General features: G+C 42.5%; 1 protein-coding gene across 1 annotated transcript in view; it reads left to right on the top strand.

Moving 5' to 3' along the window:
- LOC110523888 (proline-rich protein 36) overlaps positions 1–27,229 on the top strand; it is a 47,866-nt gene that overhangs the window by 18,281 nt on the left and 2,356 nt on the right. The window lies entirely within an intron of this gene.

The raw sequence follows: 27,229 nt of genomic DNA, 5'->3' as shown, positions 1-27,229 counted from the left end.
CAAATCTCGTCCATATTTGCGATTCAGTCAGTTTTATGGCTCGGCAGGATTACGACATCCATGAGGCAGTCTCTGTGCAGAGCAAGATTATCGAGCAACGGGCCGCAACATTTAGGATATAGGCTATTCATCCGACGCTTTCAAGTCTTAGGTGTGAATAATGCTGCAGCAGGTTTGTTCACTGAGCCCAGTGAGGGGGATTGGTGAAGGCAGGCATTCCACACTCACACACATTCACTGACACATGAACAAAAATGCAGAAGACTCTTAAAGAGATAGAGGCGCGCGCACACACACACATACACGAAAAGTCACAAATACTGCTTAATCACCCCGTGGCTGTTGGAAATGTGAATTGAAATCAGTCAATTAACAAACAGGATTTCACAGTTTACAGTAAGATGAATAACAGGCGGGTGAGCACTGGAGGATTACTATGAAATGGAAACCCATGTCTCTTAGTTGTAAATGTCAAAATCATGAGATCAAGGGGGAGTACGAAAGACAGGAGAGCAGTGGAGGGAGAGAGGAGAGAAGGAGGAAAAGAAAAGAGAGAGAGACAGAGAAAATGCTGGAAGTTGGCCTGTCAGGTCCCTACTGAAATCTAAGCAAAGCGGAGTGAGAGAGGAAAAGGGAGGGAGGGAGGGAGGGAGGGAGGGAGGGAGGGAGGGAGGGAGGGAGGGAGGGAGGGAGGGAGGGAGGGAGGGAGGGAGAGACAGAGTGGGAGAGACAGAGTGGGAGAGACAGAGTGGGAGAGACAGAGAGAGAGAGAGAGAAAGAGAGAGAAAGAAAAGGCAAGAGACGCACACAAAAGAGGAAGCCCTGAGACTGGCAGTATAGTGAGATGAGATTAAGTGAGCGAGAAACGTCTGCCTCTGAGAGAGAGAGTGTAAAAAGAGAGAGTGTAGAGAGAGAGTTAGAATATGAGATAAGTCATGGAGAGTTTCGACAGGCATATTATCCTCACCATGTGATCTAGGTAACCCAGGCGGGTCTGGTGTCTCTATACTACTTACCGTTACACACAATACTATTGTTTTCTGGTCAAAGGAACACTTGTCACCATATTGTCCTGTCAAGGCCTCTGCTGAGCTCGACGAGGATTTCACAGGCTTTAGTGAGCAGGCAATTCCTTTGCTTTGAAGCTTAGTTGAGCATGGTCTGGCAGTGGATGGAAAGAGGTGTCAAAAAAGAGAGGTGAGAAAGGAGGTAGAGATAAAAGACACGAAAGACTCACAGGTTCTTGTTCTTCTTATTCTGATTGAATATCAATATATATTTGTTTACCTTTCATCTCAGTGTTTCAGTTAACTTAGATCCGTGGAAATAGGTTGGTGTGTGTTTGATATTTATTGATTTTGAATGAAAACCTGCTCCAAAGCGCTCAGGACCTCAGACTGGGGCAAAGGTTCACCTTACAACAGGTCAACAACCCTAAGCACACAGCCAAGACAACGCAGGATTGGCTTCAGGACAAGTCTCTGAATGTCCTTGAGTGGCCCAGCCAGAGCCCGGACTTGAACCTGAACATCTCTGGAGAGACCTGAAAATACTTAAAGATTGCTGTACACCAGTGGAAGTCCTCCAACTTGAAGGAGCTGGAACAGTTTTGCCTTGAAGAATGAGCAAAAATCCCACTGGCTAGATGTGCCAAGTTTATAGAGACATACCCCAAGAGACTTGCAGTTGTAATTGCTGCAAACGGTGGCTCTACAAAGTATTGACTTTGGGGGGGGGGGGGGGGGGGGGGGGGGGGATAGTTATGCACGCTCAAGTTTTCTGTTTTTTGGTCTTATTTCTTGTTTGCTTCACAATAACAATATTTTGCATCTTCAAAGTGGTAAGCATGTTGTGTAAATCAAATGATGCCACCCCCCCAAAAAATATTTTTTAATTGCCAGTTGTAAGGCAACAAAATAGGAAAAATGCCAAGGGGGTTGAATATTTCGCAAGCTACTGTAGCTGACAACGTCTTCACTTTAGCTAATTTTCTTCATTATTACAGGATAATAAACTCACAATAAGATCATTATTTACAAGTTAATGACGAGCCAATTACAGAAAATAGCTTACGTTTGCGAGTGTGACAAAATACACCAGGGCATTCTACCAGAGAACTTTAGAACATGGATACTGTCTCGTTGGCTTAATATTATATCATAATTTGACTTTGGTGCAGGTCATGTTCTTCACATTACCGCCTCTGGTAAACACACACTATATCAAATAAAATGTCTGTTTATTTGTCACATGCACAGGATACAGAAGGTACAGTGAAATGGTTACTTACATAGTGGAGTCTTTTGTTTTGACATGTAGCTCGGTAAACAATGAACCATAATCCCAACTCATAACGTTACTATCCATCATGAATCTGCTGGTAGTTAACCAACTAGGTTCAATTTTAGTTAACTAGCTAACATTAGGCTATAACTAGCAATGCAAATGGCTCTGAGATACAAATAATATTACTACTTAGATTGTACACGTAATGTTAGCTAGCGAGCCAGACAGCTAACGGTAGCTATCTAGCTAACACTGTGCTTTAACTTAAAATTAAAACAACTTTCTGACAAACTTAGAAACGTATAATATCTGAAAATGGAGCGAGCTAGACTATCGTATACATGGATGGACACTTCTTCCTCTGTCACGGAATTCCATGGTTGCCCTTGAAGATGTAATCCGGAGACAGGTGTTTTATACAACAGCCTTCCGTGTGTTCTCTTAAAACAACGACGCCGTAAAAGGGGGCAGACGAAGCGGTCTTCTGGTCAGGTTCTGGAGACGGGCACATCGCGCACCGCTCCCGAACATACTACTCGCCAATGTCCAGTCTCTTGACAACAAGGTAGAGGAAATCCGAGCAAGGGTAGCATTCCAGAGAGACATAAGAGACTGTAATATTCTTTGCTTTATGGAAACGGCTCACTCGTGACACGTTATCGGAGTCGGTACAACCAGCTGGTTTCTTCAGGCATCGCGCCGACAGAAACAAGCATCTTTCTGGTAAGAAAAAGGGTGGGTGGGTATGCTTTATGATTAACAAGACGTGGTGTGATCATAACAACATACAGAACTCAAGTCCTTCTGTTCACCTGACTTAGAGTTCCTCACAATCAAATGCCGACCACATTATCAACCAAGAGAATTCTCTTTGATTATTATCACAGCCGCATATATTCCCCCCCCCCAAGCAGACACATTGATGGCCCTGAACGAACTTCATTTGACTCTATGTAAACCGAAAACCACATATCCCATATGCATTCATTGTAGCTGGGGATTTTAACAAGGCTAATCTGAAAACAAGACTCCTTAAATTCTATCAGCATATCGATTGTGCAACCAGGGCTGGTAAAACCCTGGATCATTGTTATTCTAACTTCCGCGACGCATATAAGCCCCCCCCCCCCCCCCCCCCCCCCTGACCACGACTCCATTTTGTTGCTTCCAGCCTATAGACAGAAACTTAAACAGGAAGCTCCCGTGCTCAGGTCTGTTCAACGCTGGTCCGACTAATCTGATTCCACGCTTCAAGATTGCTTCGATCACGTGGACTGGGATATGTTCCGCATTGCGTCAAACAACAACATTGATGAATACGCTGATTCGGTGAGCGAGTTTATTAGCAAGTGCGTCGGTGATGTTGTACCCACAGTGTTTATTAAAACATTCCCCAACCGGAAACCGTGGATTGATGGCAGCATTCACGCGAAACTGAAGCGCGAACCACTGCTTTTAATCAGGGCAAGGTGACCGGAAACATGTCCGAATACTATTCCCTCCGCCAGGCAATCAAACATGCTAATCGTCAGTATAGAGACGAAGTAGAGCCGCAATTCAACGGCTAAGACACGAGAGGTATGTGGCAGGGTCAACAGTCAATCACGGATTACAAAAAGAAAACCAGCCCCATCGCTGACCAGGATGTCTTGCTCCCAGACAGACTAAACAACTTCTTTGCTCGCTTTGAGGACAATACAGTGCCACTGACATGGCCCGCTACCAAAACCTGCAGACTCTCCTTCACTGCAGCCGACGTGAGTAAAACATTTAAACCCTCGCAAGGCTGCAGGCCCAGACGGCATCCCCAGCCGCGTCCTCAGAGCATGCGCAGACCAGCTGGCTGGTGTGTTTACGGACATATTCAATCAATCCCTATCCCAGTCTGCTGTTCCCACATGCTTCAAGAGGGCCACCATTGTTCCTGTTCCCAAGAAAGCTAAGGTAACTGAGCTAAACGGCTACCGCCCCGTAGCACTCACTTCCGTCATCATGAAGTGCTTTGAGGGACTAGTCAAGGACCATATCACCTCCACCCTACCTGACACCCTAGACCCACTCCAATTTGCTTACCGCCCCAATAGGTCCATCTGGACAAGAGGAATATCTATGTGAGAATGCTGTTCATCGACTACAGCTCAGCATTTTACACCATAGTACCCTCCAAACTCATCATCAAGCTCGAGACCCTGGGTCTCAACCCTGCCCTGTGCAACTGGGTACTGGACATCATGACGGACCACCCCCAGGTGGTTAGGGTAGGTAACAACATTTCCACCCTGCTGATCCTCAACACTGGGGCCCCACAAGGGTGTGTTCTGAGCCCTCTCCTGAACTCCCTGTACACCCACGACTGCGTGGCCATGCACGCCTCCAACTCAATCATCAAGTTTGCAGACGACACAACAGTGGCAGGCTTGATTACCAACAACGACGAGACGGCCTACAGGGAGGTGAGGGCCCTCGGAGTGTGGTGTCAGGAAAATAACCTCACACTCAAAGTCAACAAAACAAAGGAGATGATCGTAGACTTCAGGAAACAGCAGAGGGAGCACACACCTATCCACATCGACGGGACAGTAGTGGAGAGGGTAGTAAGTTTTAAGTTCCTCAGCGTACACATCACGGACAAACTGAATTGGTCCACCCACACAAACAGCGTGGTGAAGAAGGCGCAGCAGCGCCTCTTCAACCTCAGGAGGATGAAGAAATTTGGCTTGTCACCTAAAGCACTCACAAACTTTTACAGATGCACAATCGAGAGTATCCTGTCGGGCTGTATCACCGCCTGGTACGGCACCTGCTCCGCCCACAATCGTAAGGCTCTCCAGAGGGTAGTGAGGTCTGCACAACGCATCACCGGGGGCAAACTACCTGCCCTCCAGGACACCTACACCACCCGATGTCACAGGAAGGCCATAAAGATCATCAAGGACAACAACCACCCGAGCCACTGCCTGTTCACCCCGCTATCATCCAGAAGATGAGGTCAGTACAGGTGCATCAAAGCAGGGACCGAGAGACTGAAAAACAGCTTCTATCTCAAGGCCATCAGACTGTTAAACAGCCACCACTAACATTGAGTGGCTGCTGCCAACACACTGACTCAACTCCAGCCACTTTAATAATGAAAAAATGTATGTAATACATGTATCACTAGCCACTTTAAACAATGCCAGTTTTATATGTTTACATACCCTACATTACTCATCTCATATGTATATACTGTACTCGATACCATCTACTGCATCTTGCCTATGCCGTTCTGTACCATCACTCATTCATATATTTTTCTGTACATATTCGTATTCATTCCGTTACATTGTGTGTATAAGGTAGTTGTTGTGGAATTGTTAGGTTAGATTACTCGTTGGTTTTAACTGTATTGTCGGAACTAGAAGCACAAGAATTTCGCTACACTCACATTAACATCTGCTAACCATGGGTATGTGACAAATAACATTTGTTTTGATTTGACCTACACATACTGACCAGCTCATGTTATAGACAGAAGTGTGCTACATGGCAGACCCATCGAAACTCATTTCTCGGCATGCCCAGCCCATCCATTATCTCAGCCAATCATGGCTAGCGGGAAAGTCCCTGTCTTTTTCCGTGGCTAAACTAACTAAATTTAGCTATTTAATTTGTATTTACAGATGGAATACAAGTTTGTTATTAAGGCACATGAAAGTTCACATGTTCCAGAATGCATTTCTGCCAAAAACAACACCTCTACTGTAAAGTAGTGATGCGCGACATATGCCTAGTTTCCTGAAACTCGTCACCTATATGCAGGTGAATACTGCGCACTCCAACCCATCAGGAAAAGTGTTGTCATAAAAAAAGATGCCAGACTGACAACATTGTTACTAGTTTTGGCCACTGGGAGTGACTCTTCAGTGTGAGACATGTTGGTCAATGAGCTTAATAGACAGACATAAACCTTTGTTCTATAGTTTCTTCAGAATATTTCATTTAAAAGAAGCCTTTACTTAAAAATGCTATTTGAAAACTTTAAGCAATGCAAATGTAGACACAATTGCAACAAAAATGTAACATAGTTACAAATTGCATTGCGGCTCGACAAGTAAATGCTACATTTGTTTCCAGTGCATTTCCTCTAAAGTTGGTATCTGTAAAAGTACAGGAATGCTTGTATCTGATATTATTTATCCAGCACCCGTGGCGCATTAACTGCATATTAATATGTGAATATCATTGAGAGGCGTGCAGGAGTGTTAATTAGTGAGTAGAGTTTGGAATCTAAAAGTCCTCCCTATTATGCATTTTGCTAATGGCATATTTATGGAACAAAGCTTGAGTTATAGCAGCGAACTCTTGTGCTTCGATCCCTACAGGGTTTACGGGGACATCAGCCTAATCACATCGCTGACCAAACCTCTGTCTCCACCTCACAAGATATTGTTTATTGATGCACCTTTCTTGTGGAAGCCGATGGGGCCCTAGACTAGGATTAATTTGTTTAATGTTGAGAAAAAATGAAGCCACTCTTTGGAGTGAGTTTCGATTTCCTGTGAGTAGCTCCTAAGAGTCTTAGCTATGGTTTGCGAGGACAATCCTTCATATCGTACTCAGTGAACTGCAGATAAGCGCTATAGAATGGCTGCTGAGGTTTTTTTTTCCCCCATCTTGCTTTGCTGGCTGTTATCAGCTCATACACTGTGTGATAGCAATGGCTTTCATTCAGGTTCGTAGATCGTCCTCTGTCTGAGACTCCTTTAGTCCCGTGTGAACCTTTGACCTCGAATACGTTTCCAAAGTTTTGAAGCGTGTCGACGCACCCTTGAAGTGTAGAGTGTCTTGCGACTGCGGAAGAGAATAGCAGTCTCGGCTGGGTCTGTGGGGCGACGGGGGGACGGGGGTAGAATCACTGGAGTGAGGGTGGACTCGTAATGATCCATCTCATTGGTTTGAGATAAACATCCCCTGACAGCGCCTACCAACTCATCGCTCTCCTACACTGCACACACACACACACATCATGACTCAACACACATCATGACTCAGCGCTTTCCGCAGCAGAACTCCACTGATACAACCCTGGGTGACATTACTCGGCTCTCCGACACTGTACTGTCCTGTCCTCTGACTGATAATGCACCAGAGGAGAGGAGAGCTGGGTGGGGCAGAGAGGAGTAGCGAGACTGCATGTTGGTGGAAGAAGAGGTGGACTCTCCTTGCATCTCAATGTCTCTTTCACTCTCTCTCTCTCTCACTCCCCTCGCTCTCTTTCTCTGCATCTCTTTTCTCAACTCCTGACTGCCGTGTGCCGCAGTGAAATATTCATCTGCATTAAATATTCATCAACACGTTAAAAGATTTTAAAAAGTAATAATAGAGGTAAAAACCTCTCTCCTCAGGACCCGTCTGGTCGGTGTGTGAAGGATCGGAGCCAGAGGGCTGGACTGAGCTGTCCTTGTGACTGAGAGCTCTACGCTCTCTGCATGTTTAAAAACCTGAGAGGAATGACAGGAATTGATAGACTTTTACTGAATTAAATGAATTTTTAAAAGGACACGACTCACTCAAAGCATCAAGGTCTCGGTTCCTTGCCAGTTCCTGTGCTGTAATTAAAATGCAGTGTGTGAGTGTGTGTGTGTGCGTGCATGTGAGAGCACTGCTAAGTGTAGAATCTAGTAGAAACAAAGCACCGCATCTCCTTCTGTCACTCAAGAGTGCCTTTAGGGACATCAGCTGTGGTGCAAGGGACCTCTTTCCCTCATCTTATGACCTCCATAATGTGCTTCTGGCTGGCTGCAGAGCACCAGAGACCCAGAGTGCTACTATGGTTCCCGTGTTTTGGGTTCACATGTCTCTTTGTTGGCATCTCCCTCACTTCCTCTGTGCGGAGCCTGAGTCGGAGCAGGGCCTGGCAACCACATGAAATGCTTCTCTGTCAAGGCGGATTGCCCATAGGATGTGACAGCTGGGTATTGTAGCGGATTGATCCTGAGAAATATGGTCTTTCATAGACATCAGGGATGGCCACCTCCTTCATTAGGTTGGCTGTGTCACTTTCGCCTCCCGCTTCTCTGCTCCGTGGAATATACATTTCACAACTAAAGAGGGATGAGGGATGATGGGGGGGAAAGCTCGGTGCATACTCAGAGGGAGGGGAAGGGGAAGAGAGGGAGAAGAAGAGGAGAGGAAGCGAGAGTAAAGGAGAGGAGTGGAGTAGAGAAGAGATGAGGGGAAGGGAGGATAGCTGAAGGGAGACTACAGGAGGTGAGAGGAATGGGTACCGTGTGGATGGGTTACTTATCGGTTTGTTTTCCACCTTGATATCGGAATGAATTAGAATCAAATATTTCCCTAGGCCCTGACAAATCAAAAACCTGCTTTACAATACAGCAGCCTAAAACACTATATTCTTCATCCTCTAGTCTCGTAGGTTATGAATTTAACCAACCTCACAGACACTTACTGACCAAGATGAACTTTATGTGTGATTACATGTCTGGGAGGAAGGCTTCTCACCCGGTGCCAACCCTAAAGTCATTCATTAAACATTGACAACAATGACGGTGCCTGAAATGATGGTAAACGGTAGTGAAAGTCGTGGCAGAATAGGAAATCACATTAGGCTTCAACAAATGAGAGAGAGAATGTTTGTGTCTGCGCGCACGCGCATGCGTGCGAGAAAGGGAGAGCTAGAGGAAGAAAGTCAAGACCAGAAAGGCAGAGAGTAAAGCTCTGACTGATAGACTGGTGGTGGGCATTCTGCAGAACTAGATGTGTAGGCATCAGGTTTTTCTAAAAAGGGATTTGTCAGATTCTTCACACTGACCTTTCGCTAACTACCCTGTCAGGGATTTCCGACCCAGCGTGTCTGAGTTAGCAGCCTGTGGATGAAGCTGCTAATGGAGTAGATGGTGTGCGTATGTATGCGTGCATGTGTGTGCGCAACCGTGTGTGTGTGTGTGTGTGTGTGTGTGTGTGTGTGTGTGTGTGTGTGTGTGTGCAAAGGGCAGAGTCGGCTGTGCGCTGTGCTCCTAATGTAATCCATCTTTCCTTCGGAGGCATCCAGGCCATGAAGCAACAGGCAGCTCACAGGGAAGAGGTGAGAAAACACTGTAGGTTCACTTCCCATTCAGATGAATAACACAGGGATATAATGCTCAGCCAGCATGATCTGGCTGTTCACACACCGAGATACGCAACGCATTATAATTGAGTTACAGCATCTAAAGACACCTTCAATTGAACTTAATGGCATACAATAACGCACACTGTGACATATTATAATGGCACATGTTGTTATTGTATTAAACCAAGGATCCATAATCACATTAATATAATGGTGTATTTCATTGTAAAATTGCATTGTTGTACAGTATGTGTATGTATGTGAGTGCATTCGTTTATTTCTGAAAGTGCTTATGCTCCTTTGTGTGTGTGTGTTATTTGTGTGGGTGTGGGTATGTGAGTGTAGGTGGTGAAAGTCTGTTCACTGAGGGTGAGAGAGAGAGGGAGTGAGATATAGAGCCCTTTCCAGCTAGCACATTTGGTTCTTTGGAAGTTGTGGGAATGTACGTTTTTGGTTTCCCCATTGGTTCTGGGAACAAAGCCATGATAAAACAGAATTTTAAAAAAACATTCTGGGAACATGTTTCAATAAGACTTTTAATAACACCACTAGCTTAGCTGGGGTTAACTGTTTTTGAACTCCAAGCACAGATAGGACACCTGGAAATTAATTTGCTTGGGCATTAATCATGCATTAATTCTGTCATGGCGTCAGTGAAATTCAAATCTATAAACTTCTGTTCTCTATCCATGAAATTAGTCCACCAGGTTGGTGTGTCTATGTCTAAGTTCTTACAGTATGTCTGATATTTGTCTCAAACATTGTTCCCCCTGTTGCTGTCTTGGGTTGGACCAGGTTTCTCTTGAAAAATAGCTTTGATCCAAACCTGGATAAATAAAGGTTAAATATTTTTTTAGTTACTTATACAAAGCTGTTCATTTTTGTCTATTCAAACAGACCCCATTTCAAAGGAAACAAGCTCTCATTAAGATCAGGTGTGGCCAATGAGTGGGCGTGGCCAAAACCCTTAAACACACTACAAGATAGAAGAGAGTTTTGTTGATGCTGAAAACGGAAATTATATGTTTTTAAATAACATTCTTAGAACGTTCTTTGAATGTTACTAATGTTTTCTTGTGGTTTTTATGGACAGTTTTCTTAATGTTCTGAGAACATGACTTTAAAAAGAACCATTAGGAAACCTGTAGGAAATGTTATGCTGAAGTACTGAAATTCCCACCTAAGAAACACATGGTTCTGAGAATGTTATATGCTAGCTGGGTATCCTTGCACCATTCACAGAACATTGTGGGAAGGTTGTATGCAAAATAACCATAGGACAACAACGCTCTCACAAAGCTCTAAGAAACCTATGGTTCTCAGAACATTGTGTGGTAGCTGAGTTGTTTATGTTGTTTTTGGCAATAATCACCGATACTGCTCATGCCAATAGTGAGGTATGGTTCTCAGAACGTTGTGTGCTAACTGGGTTGTTTATGCTGTCTTTGGCAATAATCACAGATACTGCTCATGCCAATAGTGAGGTATTGTTCCTAGAACGTTGTGTGTTAGCTGGGTTGTTTATGCTGTCTTTGGCAATAATCACAGATACTGCTCATGCCAATAGTGAGGTATGGTTCTCAGAACGCTGTGTGCTAGCTGGGTTGTTTATGCTGTCTTTGGCAATAATCACAGATACTGCTCATGCCAATAGTGAGGTATGGTTCTCAGAACGCTGTGTGCTAGCTGGGTTGTTTATGCTGTCTTTGGCAATAATCACAGATACTGCTCATGCCAATAGTGAGGCCAGATGGTATCCATCCTTGTCATGCATGCCATCATGTCTTTGAAACAGTGAAGCGAGGGGAAAATCAAGAGTGGCGTCCAGAACAGGGATAAACTGCATAATGTGGCTGTGTCATATAAATACTAAATCACACTCATATTACACCCACAGCTAATTTAGCCTAGCTAAACCTCTTACATTAGCACAATCCCCAATCTGCTGCCTCTATAGGAAATAACTCATATCTTAATATAAGAGGATGAATAGGCTATTTGGATGCAATATGAGAAGCATGCGTCTACTAGTCGAATAAAGTCAAACAAATCATGTAAGCTCAATACAGATTTATTCCCTTCTAATTTACATACATGTCTGGAAATGTTACCAAGACTTTCGGTGAACAATTCAATAACTAAAAATAGATTTTGTGTGCTTGCTTCAGCCGTCTAAAAGTATTTTTATGATGGTGAGAGTCTGGCCACCGTGCTTCTACACCTGTTTGGGATTTTAGGCTGGGTTTCTGTACAGCACTTTGAGATATCAGCTGATGTACAAAGGGCTATATAAATACATTGTGATTTCATTTCACTCTTCCTTTTACAAATCAATATTGCCCCTTTTGGACTGTAGCCTACCTAGTTCTCAACATTCATTCCTCCCTTCCATCCCTTCGACAAAGCACCATTTTAAAAACACTGTGGTCACATTGATGTGCCCCTCAGCCGTCGGTGACTGCCGTCCGCTGTCAGTCGCCCGAGGATGTCAAATGTTGAGGAGCATTAAGTGTGTTCCTGCTCATTCCTCTCAACCTGTTCCCCATTTTCTGCATCTCTGCACACCGCTCAACTCCTCCTCCCCCCCCTTCCTCAACCCTATGTTTGCCCCTTCCCTTGGGATCATCTTAACCTTCACACTCCGAAAATGTAAAAAGGCTAAAAAAAAAAAAAACGAACAAAAAAAAGGAAGCTCCACATGGTAGCTAAGAGTGTGTTCATGTGTGAGTGAATAGGAGAGACAGAAGGAGAGATCCTAAGCGATATTTACCTCTCTTACCCATTCCTCCATACCACCAGTGAAGTGTCTGTCACACCTCTCCCCCTGAAATATCCTCTGTATCCATCCACCCATTCATCCATCCATCAGCCTCTTCCGCTCCAGAAGCTATCAGTCAATAGCTCAGCAGCGCAGCAGTTAGTCTCAGACATACACAAGGGCATCTTGCATCTATTCCACCGCATGTGTGTGCTTTAGTATGTTAGGAGAATCCCATGATGCTGCTGACTTAAAGCTGTATACTGAAAGTGCAGCCCCCCCTTGTCTTAGTTCTACTTACTAAATGTGCAGTTTGAAAGGTCATATTTAATGCCACTGTTGTCCAGCAGCACTTGATAACATACTGTTGGAGAGTCTAAACAAAAAGGATAACAACCCACAAAAATTGCAACCCTGCGGATGCGGTCTCCTTTAGTAAAAAAAAAAAGAAAAACAACAAAACAAGACAGACAGAAAGAGAGAGCGCGGGATGGAGGAGGAGAAGGAGATAGGCCAGGAGAGTTGGAGAGGGGGTGGGGGGGGGACAGAGGGACAGAGGGAGGTACAGAGGGAGGGACAGAGGGAGAGACAGAGGGAGAGACAGAGGGAGAGTTGAAGGCCCTGAACCACTAGCACAATGGTTTTCTGAATAGATTGACTGTTCAGTTTAGTTTCTCACTAAAATAAAATTACATTTTCTTTTAGCATATTAAGTTCGGGTTCCTTGGAGAGAACTACAAAGATACACATTTACCAGCAACAAGATACTGTAAGAAATTATCCTCTCACTTGTATGGCAAATGCCGTAATAAGACAATAAGAGATGGCCATCCCTTGCTGTACTGTAACTGCTAGCTACTCCTAAATATGAATATAATATCAAATGTATGCCTTGAGACATGGGGAATCTCCCACCTGAGTCAAACAATTGCCTACGCGATGCCCCCTATCACCAAGCACAGATGGTGAGTATAACACTTTATGGCCTCTGTAATTTTACCATCTTTAATTTCATCTCCAATATATACAGTACAATCAGAAAGTGTTTCACACCCCTTGACTTGTTCCATATTTTGTTGTGTTACAGCCAGAACTTAAAATTGATTCGATTTTTTTTTTTTTTTTTTAATTTAACACTGACCTACATACAATGTCAAAGTGGATTTATGTTTTTTCAAAATGTTTACAAAATCATCAAAAATGAAAAGCTGAAATGTCTTGTGTCAATAAGTATTCAACCCCTTTGTTATGGCAAGCCTAAATAAGTTCAGGACAAAATAAAATGCTTAACAAGTCACATAAAAAGTTTCATGGACTTACTCTGTGTGCAATAATAGTGTTCAAATTATTTTTTTTATGACGGCCTCATCTCTGTACCCCACACATACAATTATCAGTAAGCTCCCCGAGTCGAGCAGTGAATTTCAAACACAGATTCAACCACAAAGACCAGGGAGGTTTTCCAATGTCTCGCAAAGAATTCAGTTTCCGGAGAGGAAGGACACCGCTCAGGGATTTTTCACCATGAGGCAGATGGGGACATTAAAACAGTTGCAGAGTTTAATGGCTGTGACAGGAGAAAACAGAGTCTGGATCAACAACATTGTAGTTACACCACATAACTTACCTAATTGACAGTAAAAAGAAGGAAGCCTGTACGGAATACACATATTCCAAAACATACATCCTGTTTGCAACAAGGCACTAAAATAATACTGCAAAAAATGTGGCAAAGCAATTCACTTTTTGTCCTGATTATAAAGTGTGATGTTTGGGCTCTCTTTGAGCCCATCTCTAGTCCCTATAGGTCTCTCCGGCTGTGGCTGTATTCACCTCAAATCCCCCTTCAAGAGAATCAAGAAAAATTCAGAAAACCGTCAAATATTGTCTTACACTATATGATAACATCTTATAGTATATTCAAAAACTTTTTTACATAATGATATCTTCAGAAATTCTCAAAAAGATCAAATTAAAGATTAAATGCATACACTGTATAGATGCATATCAGTGATACAATCCCATGTAAAGAATCACATACCAATAATTTTCTCTAAGATCTCACTATCAGAATCTAGACTCACTCTGCAGTGAAGTATAATTTGCAACACCACCGTTATTACTGAATTGTATGTACCCACACAGCTTTTCCGTAACCCTCAAGCTACCAACATATTATACATACAGAGATTACCAACTGGGGTCATTTTGACCCCAAGAAGAAACTATTGGAAAAAGCAACAATCATAGCAAAATATCATCTTATTTCTTATCGAAACATCATTATACATGTAATGAATGTTTTCTGATATAAAAATGACCAAAATAGACTTTTATTTTTGCTTAACGAAAATATGCACTTTTCCTTCATATCATGTGCAGCATTCTTCCAAAGTACAATCCACATTAGTACTAAGACACTTATTTTTAATATCATTTGATTAGTATCATTTAGTTTTCAGAATTTTGAAGTAAATATTAATTGTCATATTTATGTGGTTAAAAACAACTGCCATTTAAAGGGGCAGTATACAAACTTTTGAAATATACTAAATTGTATTGAAAAAAAGTGATTCAATTCACTTAAAAAGTGATCCTGGAAGACATTGACCAAAAAATATGTCTTTGTTTTCTTTATTAACCCCACAGCCAGCATTAGTTAGTGAAATAATGGGAGTCGTATAGGGGCTATGGGAGCATGCTTCAAAAAGCATGCCAAAATCTTCTATGTCACTTCAAAACTAAATGGTATAGCTCCCAAAATATCACAACAAGTTGCACATGTAGAATATTAGAGGATATTATAGGAATTCGGGTATTTGTATAACATTTCCAGTAGAATAAAATTTTTTAGAACAATTTGTATCTTCATCGGGTAGCTAGTTTCTGTATTACAGTTCTACCAAGTATTCATACCAAGTATTCATACTACTGACATACCTTCATGAGCTGTTTTGACTGAAACTATGTGTGTATCTTAGGTCATTTAGATTTTTTTACATGGTCATAGCTATTTATGAGCAGTTATAATGGCGCCGGAGGGAATTGCGGTTCCTGACCAATTGTGCAATTTTGTGTCTTTTTTGGCGCTGATCGTAACTTTTTTGTACATTATGTTTCTGCCATCGTTTCCTACGACCGAAAAGGGCTTCTCCACATCAGAACAATTAAGTCACTAACCTCCATTAGGACGAGAACTTCTACTTCAATGAGTCGGAGGCGAAAGACATATTGATTATTGCGGACCATGCCCAAATCCCCAATACTCGAAGAAGGAGGAGATGGTGCTATAGAGGCTGGCTTGCTGGATACCTGACAAGACTACGTCGGAGAGTGTATAAATTGCCTCTAACCTCCCTTCTATGCAATCACTGGAGAATAAACTGGATGAGCTTCCGTTCGAGACTATCCTATCAATGTGATCTGAAGAACTGTAATATCCTACGTTTCTCAAAGTCGTGGCTGAATAAGGTAAATATAAATCTAGCAGTTTTTTCTATACATTGGCAGCACAAAATGGTTGCGTCGGGGAAGCTCAGAGGAGGGGGTGTGTCTCTTTGTTAACAACTGGTGCGCAATCTCTACTATTAAGGAAGTCTCAAGGTTCTACTGGCCTGATGACAAACTGTAGATCACACTATTTGCCAAGAGAGTTTTCATCTATATTTTTTGTAGTTGTCTAATTACCACCACAAACCAATGCTGGCACTAAGACCACACTGAACGAGCTGTATAGGGCCATAAGCAAACAAGAAAATGCTCTCCCAGAGGCGGCGCTCCTAGTGGCCGGCGACTTTAATGCAGGAAAACTGAAATCCTTTTTACTTAATTTCTACTCTGTCACCTTTACTGCACACACAGAGATGCATACAAAGCTCTCCCCATGCCCTCCATTTTGTAAATCTGATCATAACATGCTGACCAGACCCCACATGCGCATGCGTCTGCGTGCACCATGGCGCGCATGTCGATTTTGTCCCCCCACACTAGACGCGATCAGGATACGCAGGTTGATATATCAAAACAAACTCAGAACCAATTATATTAATTTGGGGACTGGTCAAAAAGCATTAAACATTTATGGTAATTTAGCTAACTAGCTTGCTGTTGCTAACTAATTTGTCCTGGGATATAAACATTGGGTTGTTATTTTACCTGAAATGCACAAGGTCCTCTACTCTGACAATTAATACACAGATAAAACGGTAAACCAAATTAGTTTCTCGTCATCTCTCCTCCTTCTTTAAGGCTTCTTTTTCTTCTTTGGACTTGATATGGCGGTTGGCAACCAACTTTATGGTGCATTACTACAAGCGAGTGTGGACCTCACTTCATCTTTCAATCAACCAAGTGAATATATGCTCCTAAAAACCAATGAGGAGATGGCACGTGAGTATATGCTCAAAAAAAACAATGAGGAGATTTGAGAGGCAGGACTTGCAGCGCGTTGAGCGTCACATATAGAACCAAGTTCTATTTTAGCGCCCGTCTACGCAGATGCTCGCTGACGCACACGAGCAGTGTGGGTGCAATGTTTGACTAACATGAATGTGTACATTTATTTTGTAACGCTTGCACAAGCGACGCGAGCAGTGTGGTCAGCATGTAACTCTATCCTCCTAATTCCTGCTTACAAGCAAATACTCAAACAGGAAGTACGCGCTCAATATGGAAATGGTCCGATGAAGCGGATGCTAAGCTACAGGACTGTTTCGCTAGCACAGACTGGAATATGTTCTGGGGTTTACCACATCAGTCACCAGCTTCATTAATAAGTGCATTGACGACATTGTCTCCACGGTGACCGTACGTACATATCCCAACCAGAAGCCATGGATTTCGGGCAACATCCGCACTGAGCTAAAGGCTAGAGCTACAACTTAATGAGCGGGACACTAATCCAGACGCTTATACGAAATACTGCTACGCCCGCTTATGAACCATCAAACAGGTAAAGTGTCAATACAGGACCAAGGTCGAATCCTACTACACCGGCTCTGATGCTCGTCGGATGTGGCAGGGCTTGCAAACTTGAAAAGAAAAGGAGAGCCGCACACTCCAGGAGCTCAGATGCAATAATTTTATAACCAACGTTTCAACATCCAAGCTTTCGTCTTCAGGGTATATTGACAAGCACTGCGGGTCACTAGTTTATATGGTTTGAAAGGACACACAAAGATGTCTGTAATCAGGGCTGGCTGTGACTTGGTTGATTTACAGAAATAAATAGAACATATAAAAAGCGTGAATGGATAACATACGATCATAGACACAATTTGGCTATACAGGCCTAGAAACATTATTTACAATGGATAGCAAAAACACAACAATCACAAGAATGGCTTCAGATCAAACTTTAAGTTTAGACCGAAGGGAGCAAGGGTCTTTAAATAAGAAATCCAGGCGGCCTCTCATTTTAACAATAAATTGTCACGGTCAGCCTCTCCTCACGCTTAGTTTTGCCCACATAATTTTTACCAAGGAAGGGTTATCAGATAAATAACTTAGTGGAGCATGTGATAACACCTTTGATTTGGATCTGTTTCCTTGTTTGGGGGTGTTTTGAATGATCTACATTTGTAAGTGCCAGGGCATTTAGCGTAGCCATTACACTTGTAGTCTCCATCTGGTGGAGACACAAGAAGAGGTTGTGCGGGAGTATTTTGGGTTGGTAAATCAGAGTTTACCAAGGGCTTGCAAACTACCATGGATTACAAAGGGAAACCCGGCCGCGAGCTGTCCAGTGATGCAAGCCCAGACAAGCTAAATACCTTCTATGCGTGCTTCGAGACTAGCAACACTGAACTATGCATGAGGGCACCAGCTGTTCCGGACGACTGTGTGATCACGCTCTCCGTAGCCAATAAAACCTTTAAACAGGTTAGCATTCACAAGGCCGCAGGGCCAGATGGATTACTAGGATGTGTACTCAGCGCATGCGCTGACCAGCTGGCAAGTGTCTTCACTGACATTCTCAACCTCTCCCTGACCCAGTCTGTAATACCTACATGTTTTATGCAGACCACCATATTCCCTGTTCCCAAGGTAACCTGCCGAAATGATTGTCGCCCTGCAGCACTCACAGCCATAATTATGAATTGCTTTGAAAGGCTGGTCATAACACACAACACCATCATCGCAGACACCCTGGACCCACTACAATTCCGATTCCGCCCCAACAGATCCACAGATGACGCAATTTCAATTGCACTTCACACTGCCCTCTCCCACTTAGACAAGAGGGGAAATAACTATGTGAGAATGCTGTTCATAAATGTCAGTTCAGCGTTCAACACCAGACTCCCCTCCAAGCTTATCACCAAGCTTGGGTATTCCCTCTGCAACTGGATCCTGGACTTCCTGAAGGGCCACCCCAGGTGGTGACGGTAGACAACAACATCTCCTCCACACTGACCCTCAACACGGGGGCCCCTAAGGGGTGCGTGCTTAGTCCCCTCCTGTACTCCCTGTTCACCATAACTGTGTGGCCACGCACGACTACAACACCATCATCAAGTTTGCTGCTGACATGATGGTGGTAGGCCTGATCACTGAAGCGATGAGACAGCCTATAGGGAGGAGGTCAGAGACTTGGCAGTGTGGTGCAAGGTCAACAATCTCTCCCTCAATGTCAGTAAGACCAAGGAGCTGATTGTGGACTACAGGAGAATGAGGAAAGAACACGCCTCCATCCACATCGACGGCGCTGTAGTGGAGCAGGTCGAGAGCTTCAAGTTCCTTGGCATCCACATCACTAAGGACTTAACATGGTCCATAGACACAGTGGTGAAGAGGGCACAACAGTGCCTGAAAATATTTGGCATGGGCTCTCAGATCAAAAAGTTCTACAGCTGCGCCATCGAGAGCATCTTGACTGTCTGCTTCAGCACTTTGTATGGCAAATGCACCATCTTCAACCGCAAAGCGCTACAGAGGGTGGTGCGGACGGCCCAGTACATCACTGCCATCCAGGACCTCTATATCAGGTGTTGCAAACGTTACCAGAGCATCAGTTCTTGGACTAACAGGGGTGAGGAGGGGGTGCGAGGGGATTGCTGTGGATTTATTTAAGATACTCTTTGAAGAGGTAGGGTTTCAGATGTTTTCAGACAATGGGCAGGGACTCTGCTGTCCTAGCTTCAGGGGGAAGCTGATTCCACCATTGGGGTGCCAGGACAGAGAAGAGCTTGGACTGGGCAGAGCTGGACCTGACCTCCTGTCGACATCCAAGCTGAGATAACTGCCAGGCAGGAGAAAAGTAGTTGAGCGTCATCCGCATTGCAATGATAAGTGAGACCGTGTGAGGATGTGATAGACCATTGTAGTTCTAGTGAGGAGCAATGCATTTTGAAGACATCATGAATTAATCAAACAGGCCTGGTTGCCGGGTTGCCGCTCACACAGAGACAGAACCGACAGGGACACATGTATAACATAATGCGACCAGCAAAACAAATCACACTGTTTACACAACCTATGGTAGCCTGACACCACTATCACACCAGGGGAAAGGGGGTGCCAAGTCAGTTGCACAATTTAATTCATTCAACCAAACTGTATCTTCCGCATTTAACCCAACCCCTCTGAATCAGAGAGGTGAGGGGGGCTTGCTCCTGTTTCTAGTTTTCCCAGTTTTGACCATTCTGCCTGCCCTGACCCTGCCTGCCGTTCTGTGTCACACCACACTGGATTTTTGACCTCTGCCTGCCCTGACCCTGAGACTGCCTGCCATTATGTACCTCGAATTTGGGTCTTGTCTAAAACATGACACAACTATTTAATTTCCAAAATGAAATGAACATACCAGCAATTACTTCCGATCGCAAATATATTTTATCACGTTCATCACACTAACCAGTGATCTAAAGTTTAAATTCAACAACGTTACACAGTCATTATTTTCAAAGACCATTGTAAGTATTTCGCCTCTATGGGCTATTTATTGCCTACCTCCCTACTCTTCTACATTTGCACACACTGTACATAGATTTTTCTTTATTTTTTTCTAATGTATTATTGACCGTATGTTTGTTTATGTGTAACTCTGTGTTGTTGTTTTTGTCGCACTGCTTTGCTTTATCTTGACCAGGTCACAGTTGTAAATGAGAATTTGTTCTCAACTGGCCTACCTGGTTAAATAAAGGTGAAAAAGAAAGAAAGAAAGAAAGAATTAGCTTTTGCAAGCAAGCTGCAACAAAAAAAACAGTGCCACTCACCAAACGGCGATAATTTGTTTGAAAGAAGTTTGAAAGTTAATCTTAAAAAGGGTGATATTAAAAAATGATCAACAACATCCACATTGAAGTTAATAACAGCTGCGGAAGCCACCGTCACCATTGTCACACTACTACAACACAAGCTAGCTAACATTACAAGCGTTAGCGTGGGAAAAGTACTGCTTGCACCACTGATTATTTGCTCTCGTGCTCTCACACGTGACTTATTTTGAATGGTTCCATCCATTGCAAGTCAAAATGTGATTGGTTCATTCCACTGTCACTGCACAATTCTGATTTAATATAATTAAATGGTAAAGACCTTCTTTCCAGCTTCTGGAGGGCTAACCAATGGCTGAGCTAGCTAGGTTTTTCTATCCAGAGACCACAAGAGAAGAAGAAAAAATGATTAGACATTAACCCTTCTCTTTCCAACACAAACTGAAGAGATGAAATCAAAATATCATTCAAATGATTGTAAAGATGAAATAGAAATGTGAACTAAATGTTATTTAGAAAATATATATTTTTATATACAGTTGAAGTTTACATACACTTAGGTTGGAGGTATTAAAACTATTTTTTCAACCACTCCTCAAATTTTGTTAACAAACTATAGTTATGGAAAGTTTGTGCATGATACAAGTAATTTTTCCAACAATTGTTTACAGACAGATTATTTCACTTATAATTCACTGTATCACAATTCCAGTGGGTCAGAAGATAACATACACTAAGTTATGATTCCAAAAAATAATGTAATGGCTTTAGAAGCTTCTGATTGGCTAATTGACATCATTTGTGTCAATTGGAGGTGTACCTGTGGATGTATTTCAGGGCCTACCGTCAAACTCAGTGCCTCTTTACTTGACATCATGGGAAAATCAAAAGAAATCAGCCAAGACCACCACAAGTCTGGTTCATCCTTGGGAGTAATTTCCAAACCCCTGAAGATACCACGTTCATCTGTACAAACAATATTACGCAAGTATAAACACCATGGGACCACGCAGCCATTATACCGCTCAGGAAGGAGACGCGTTCTGTCTCCTAGAGATGAACGTACTTTGTTGCAAAAAGTGCAAATCAATCCCAGAACAACAGCAAAGGACCTTGTGAAGATTCTGGAGGAAACAGGTACAAAATAATCTATATCCACAGTAAAACAAGTCCTATATCGACAACCTGAAAGGCCGCTCAGCAAGGTAGAAGCCACTGCTCCAAAACCGCCGGTTTGCAACTGTACATGGGGACAAAGATCGTACTTTTTGGAGAAATGTCCCATACTTTCAAGAATTTGCAATCTAAAATATATTTTGATTTGTTTTACTATTTTTTGGTTACTACATTATTCCTTATGTGTAATTTCATATTTTTGATGAAGAAAAACCCTTGAATGAGTAGGTGTGTCCAATCCTTTGACTGGTACTGTATGTTTAATTTATAAATAAAAAAAATGGATATAGCAACGACAGATTGTCCCTTTAAGTCTATAAAAAGTGTGCGAGTTTGAGCATCTGTCCATTAGGCCTATGGATTTGTTTTTTTTTAATCGGCATGATTTAGGTTGAGCAATAAAATCCTCACTTTTATTCCATAGGCTTTTATCTGCACTATGCAACTGTTGCAAGAGCACATTTTTCACTGGCTGTCCACTGGTTTCAAAAACAACGATCGATAGGCAGTTTAAACTTCTTGAATGCAACCATTATTGGGTTCAAATACACATTTAGACTTGTGAACAGCCATCCACAACAAACGCAACCCTTAAGGCGCAAATAGCTAAATGAGAGAGCAGCTGTATGATTCACATCAATGCGCTATGTAGATATCAATAATACGTGATATCCGTATCGCAGTAGACTACACCACTGTCATCCTTACCTCCAAGCGTTTATTTAAATTGGATAATCTTTGGATGCCGACAGCAGTCGCACAATTGGAAGACATCGCTTGGACTGTAGCCTACAAAAGCCTATTCCTGCTCTTTTCCCACGATCCATCAAACACATTTGGTGTGTGTCATCATATTGGTCTCTGACTTCTGGTCAGACACGCTCAGGTCGAACAAACTTAAACTTACACCTTGTTTCAATGCAGATTTGAATGTGAGAAAACAAAGTGTCAAAGATTTTATTTTGCAAACCTTCTTTCAGAATTTAAAAGTAATTCTCGAATGAGAAGTTTTTCAAAAGTATCGGTAATCTGATTACAATATTTTTGCTGGTAACGTAACAGATAAAAGTGGCCGTTTTTTAAAATCATTTACATGTAACAGATTGCATGTAAACGGATTACATGTCATCCTTTACTCCCCAAACCTGCCCACTGGGAACTGGTACTCCCTGTATATAGCTCAGTGGCGGTCGGTGCCATTTAAAATGTGGGATGCCGTTTTTTTTATTTTATGAGCATGGCCTTATTGCTATTACAGCATATTGGATGACTGTCATTCACATTCCATTCACCCAGCTCAATGTAACATCGATAGGTTTAGGATACTACATGAAACTCTAATTTTCCCTGTACCCATCATGAGGTTGCTACAACCTAATCTATGAATGAAAGTTTACAACGTAGGTGCATAGGTCAAAAGAAACATTTGAGTAATCAAGGTGACAGACAGTGACACATTCAATACCACCTTGCACACTCTTGCCTGCATCTACCCGATCTAGGGTGTAATCTTTAGTCCAACAGTTGCAAACAAGAGTTTCTATTGGACAAATTCAGGTATGTTTATCCCTGTTTTGTTCCGTTTGCTTCCGTTTAAGAAACATTTTTCAACAGGGCTTCCACCATTTTAATGTAGTCAACTGGATGGGACTTCCAAATTCATTGGCTGATCCCTCCTGGTGACCCGGTTAGAGTCATGTCCCACTGGGTCATCAGGAGGGATCAGCCAATCGTGAAGAAGAAAACGGATTACTTCTTATTGGTCTTATTGGAGATAGCATGGGCAGAACCATTGAGGCTATCACAGGCACTTTAATGGCACAGGTACAAAGATGAGTCCTCTATCTATCTCTATGGGAAAAGGCTGTCATATCCAGGATGGAATGTCATGCACTCCAATCCTCCTGCACGTGTCCATAACCTGTAATACATTACATAAATGGAAGGGACTTCCTCACCCACTGGAGACAGAGCCTCACCCAAAGAGCTGCGCATGTCAGTGTGTGGTTAGACAGACAAATCCTTATATTTGTCCAAATGGACAAATGCCATTCTAGTTCTGGTTAGACACCTGAAGTTGTACTCTACAAACTTCTACACACAACGTATTATTATTTATTAGCTACGTCTAGGCTGTATAAGCACATCAATATGATATTTACAGCATAACATTTGTGTCATTGTAATCTCAACACACTCATTGATTGTCGTTGTTAAATGTATCTACACTCAAGCTAGGCGATATTTGTGCAATGTCCACATGTAGCCTACACCTGTTGTAGAGATATTAGTAGTTCTGGGATTTGTCCCCCGGGAAAGATCTAACAGCAGACATAAGGAGAGATGAGACAAAACTAGCCAGTTATAGAATATTGTGTTGTAGCACAGCTGAGCTGAGTCAAGACCGGCATTCAAGACCACTCTTGTTTGCCTTCAGTCATGGCCGCTGAGCATTGATGAAAAACAAGACCAAATCAGGAAGTGCAGTCGCCCTTTAATATTATGACCAGAGAAACCTGGATTTGCCTTAGAAATACTTTTCAGAGAATATGTGTTGATTCGGAGTGTATTGCAGGTCAATCAATTATTTATTACAATTGGCAGACTTTATATACCATCAGTAGATTTTTATGTGCACAGAAATAAGGTAATTTAGTTTTTTTTTTACAAAGTCATAAGATACTGTACGTGGTATAGCAAAGTACAATCTTAGGTGGGTACATGGGGCGCTATATACAGTGGCTTGCGAAAGTATTCACCCCCTTGGCATTTTTTTCTATTTTGTTACCTTACAACCTGGAATTAAAATTTATTTGTTGTATCATTTGATTTACACAACATGCCTACCACTTTGGAGATGCAAAATATGTTTTATTGTGAAACAAACAAGAAATTAGACCAAAAAAATGAAAACTTTAATAGCTATTCACCCCCCCCCCCCAATTACAGCTGCACGTCTCTTGGGGTATGTCTCTATAAGCTTGGCACATCTAGCCAGTGGGATTTTTGCCCATTCTTCAAGGCAAAACTGCTCCAGCTCCTTCAAGTTGGATGGGTTCCGCTGGTGTACAGCAGTCTTTAAGTCATACCAGAATCTCAATTGGATTGAGGTCTGGGCTTAAACTAGACCATTCCAAGACATTTCAATGTTTCCCTTTAAACGCCTCGAGTATTGCTTTAGCAGTATGCTTAGGGTCATTGTCCTGCTGGAAGGTGAACCTCCTTCCCAGTCTCAAATCTCTTGAAGACTGAAACAGGTTTCCCTCAAGAATTTCCCTGTATGTAGCCATATCCATCATTCCTTCAATTCTGACCAGTTTCCCAGTCCCTGCTGATGAAAAACATCCCCACAGCATAATGCTGCCACCACCATGCTTCACTGTGGGGATGATCTTCTCAGGGTGATGAGAGGTGTTGGGTTTGCGCCAGACATAACATTTCCCTTGATGGCCAAAAAGCTAAATTTTAGTCTCATCTGACCAGAGTACCTTCTTCCATATGTTTGAGGAGTCTCCCACATGCCTTTTGGCGAACACCAAACGTGTTAGCTAATTTTTTTCTTAAGCAATGTATTTTTTCTGACAAACTCTTACATAAAGCCCAGTTCTGTGGAGTGTACGGCTTAAAGTGGTCCTATGGACCTTCAGGGTCATCTTTGGTCTCTTTTTTGCCTCTCTGATTGATGCCCTCCTTGCCTGGTCTGTGGGTTTTGGTGGGTGACACCCTCTTTGCAGGTTTGTTTTTGTGCCATATTCTTTCAATTTTTTAATAATGGATGTAATGGTGCACTGTGGGATGTTCAAAGTTTCAGATTTTTTTAAATAATCCAACCCTGATGTGTACTTCTCCACAACTTTGTCCCTGACCTGTTTGGAGATCTCCTTGGTCTTCATGGTGCTGCTTGCTTGGTGGTGCCCCTTGCTTAGTTGTGTTGCAGACTCTGGGGCCTTTCAGAACAGGTGTATGTATACTGAGATCATGTGATAGATCATGTGACACTTAAATAAAGTCCACCTGTGTGCAATGTAACTAATTATGTGACTATTATGATTATGGTTGCACCAGATCTTATGTAGGGGCTTCATAGCAAAGGGGGTGAATACATATGCAAAGTGGGTGAATACATATGCAAAGGGAGTGAATACATATGCAAAGGGCCTGAATACATATGCAAAGGTGGTGAATACATATGCAAAGAGGGTGAATACATATGCAAAGGGGGTGAATAAATATGCAAAGGGGGTGAATACATATGCAAAGAGGGTGAATACATATGCAAAGGGCGTGAATACATATGCAAAGGGAGTGAATACATATGCAAAGGGAGTGAATACATATGCAAAGGGAGTGAATACATATGCAAAGGTGGTGAATACATATGCAAAGAGGGTGAATACATATGCAAAGGGAGTGAATACATATGCAAAGAGGGTGAATACATATGCAAAGGGCGTGAATACATATGCAAAGGGAGTGAATACATATGCAAAGAGGGTGAATACATATGCAAAGGGCGTGAATACATATGCAAAGGGAGTGAATACATATGCAAAGGGGGCGAATACATATGCAAAGAGGGTGAATACATATGCAAAGGGCCAGAAATACATATGCAAAGGGAGTGATAACATATGCAAAGGGCGTGAATACATATGCAAAGGGAGTGAATACATATGCAAAGGCCGTGAATACATATGCAAAGGGAGTGAATACAGATGCAAAGGGAGTGAATACATATGCATGCACCACTTTTCCTTTTTACATTTTATTGAATTTTTTGAAACAAGTAATTTTTTTCATTTCACCTCACCAGTTTGGACTATTTTGTGTATGCCCATTACATGAAATCCAAATAAAAACCCATTTAAATTACAGGTTGTAATGCAATAGGCAAAATGCCAAGGGGGATGAATACTTTTGCAAGGCACTGTATCTCTGCAGATGAGCTGTCTATCTGATCACAATCACTGATACTGGTCCCCCTCCACCTTCTGGCTGTATATGGATAACTTGTAATTATGTTTCCATAAAAAAACATAAATTACTATCATATTTTTTGGAATCTATCAAATTACTATAGGCCGAAATAGGTGTTTTTGCTGCGGTCAAAATGACCCAAAAAAGGACTCACTAAACTAAGTCCACACAAAACAATAATGTAGATTTGTTAAGAACAAGTTGATTGACAGTCATGAAAAAAAAATAAGAATTGAATAAACCACATTTGGGCTAAGATCAAAATTATGCCTCTTGTCTCATATTGACCCCAGTCTGTAGCTTGAGGGTTAAAACATATTTTAGGAGAGCACATCAGTAGCACAGCAAAGGGGTAGGAGTGTGTGTGTGTGTGTGTGCTTGCATGCACGGTGTGTGTGTGTGTGTGTGTGTGTGTTGTGTTGTGTTGTGTTTGGTGCCACAGCACAGTAGTCACTAAGTAGGCTTCTTGATACTCGATGCTAGCTGAGATAATTAAGGTTGAGGGCGGACAGCTCCCTCCAGTGCCTGTCGAGCATTGATCACGCTGGGGCCACAGACTGGGGCTTTTCATTTACACAGCAGGAACATAGGACATCTCACTGGGGAACTCTGGTGGGGTGCTGTCTTGGGATAGTGGTGGCGCGTACAGAGGGGCATGTTTGTGTGTGTGTGTGTGTGTGTTGGGATGGGGCAGGCTACTCAGCT

This window comes from Oncorhynchus mykiss, chromosome 5 (genome assembly GCF_013265735.2).
Source record: "Oncorhynchus mykiss isolate Arlee chromosome 5, USDA_OmykA_1.1, whole genome shotgun sequence".
NCBI lineage: Eukaryota > Metazoa > Chordata > Actinopteri > Salmoniformes > Salmonidae > Oncorhynchus > Oncorhynchus mykiss.
Note: the sequence above shows the minus strand (reverse complement) of the source record. Positions and strands in the feature narration are given on the sequence as shown.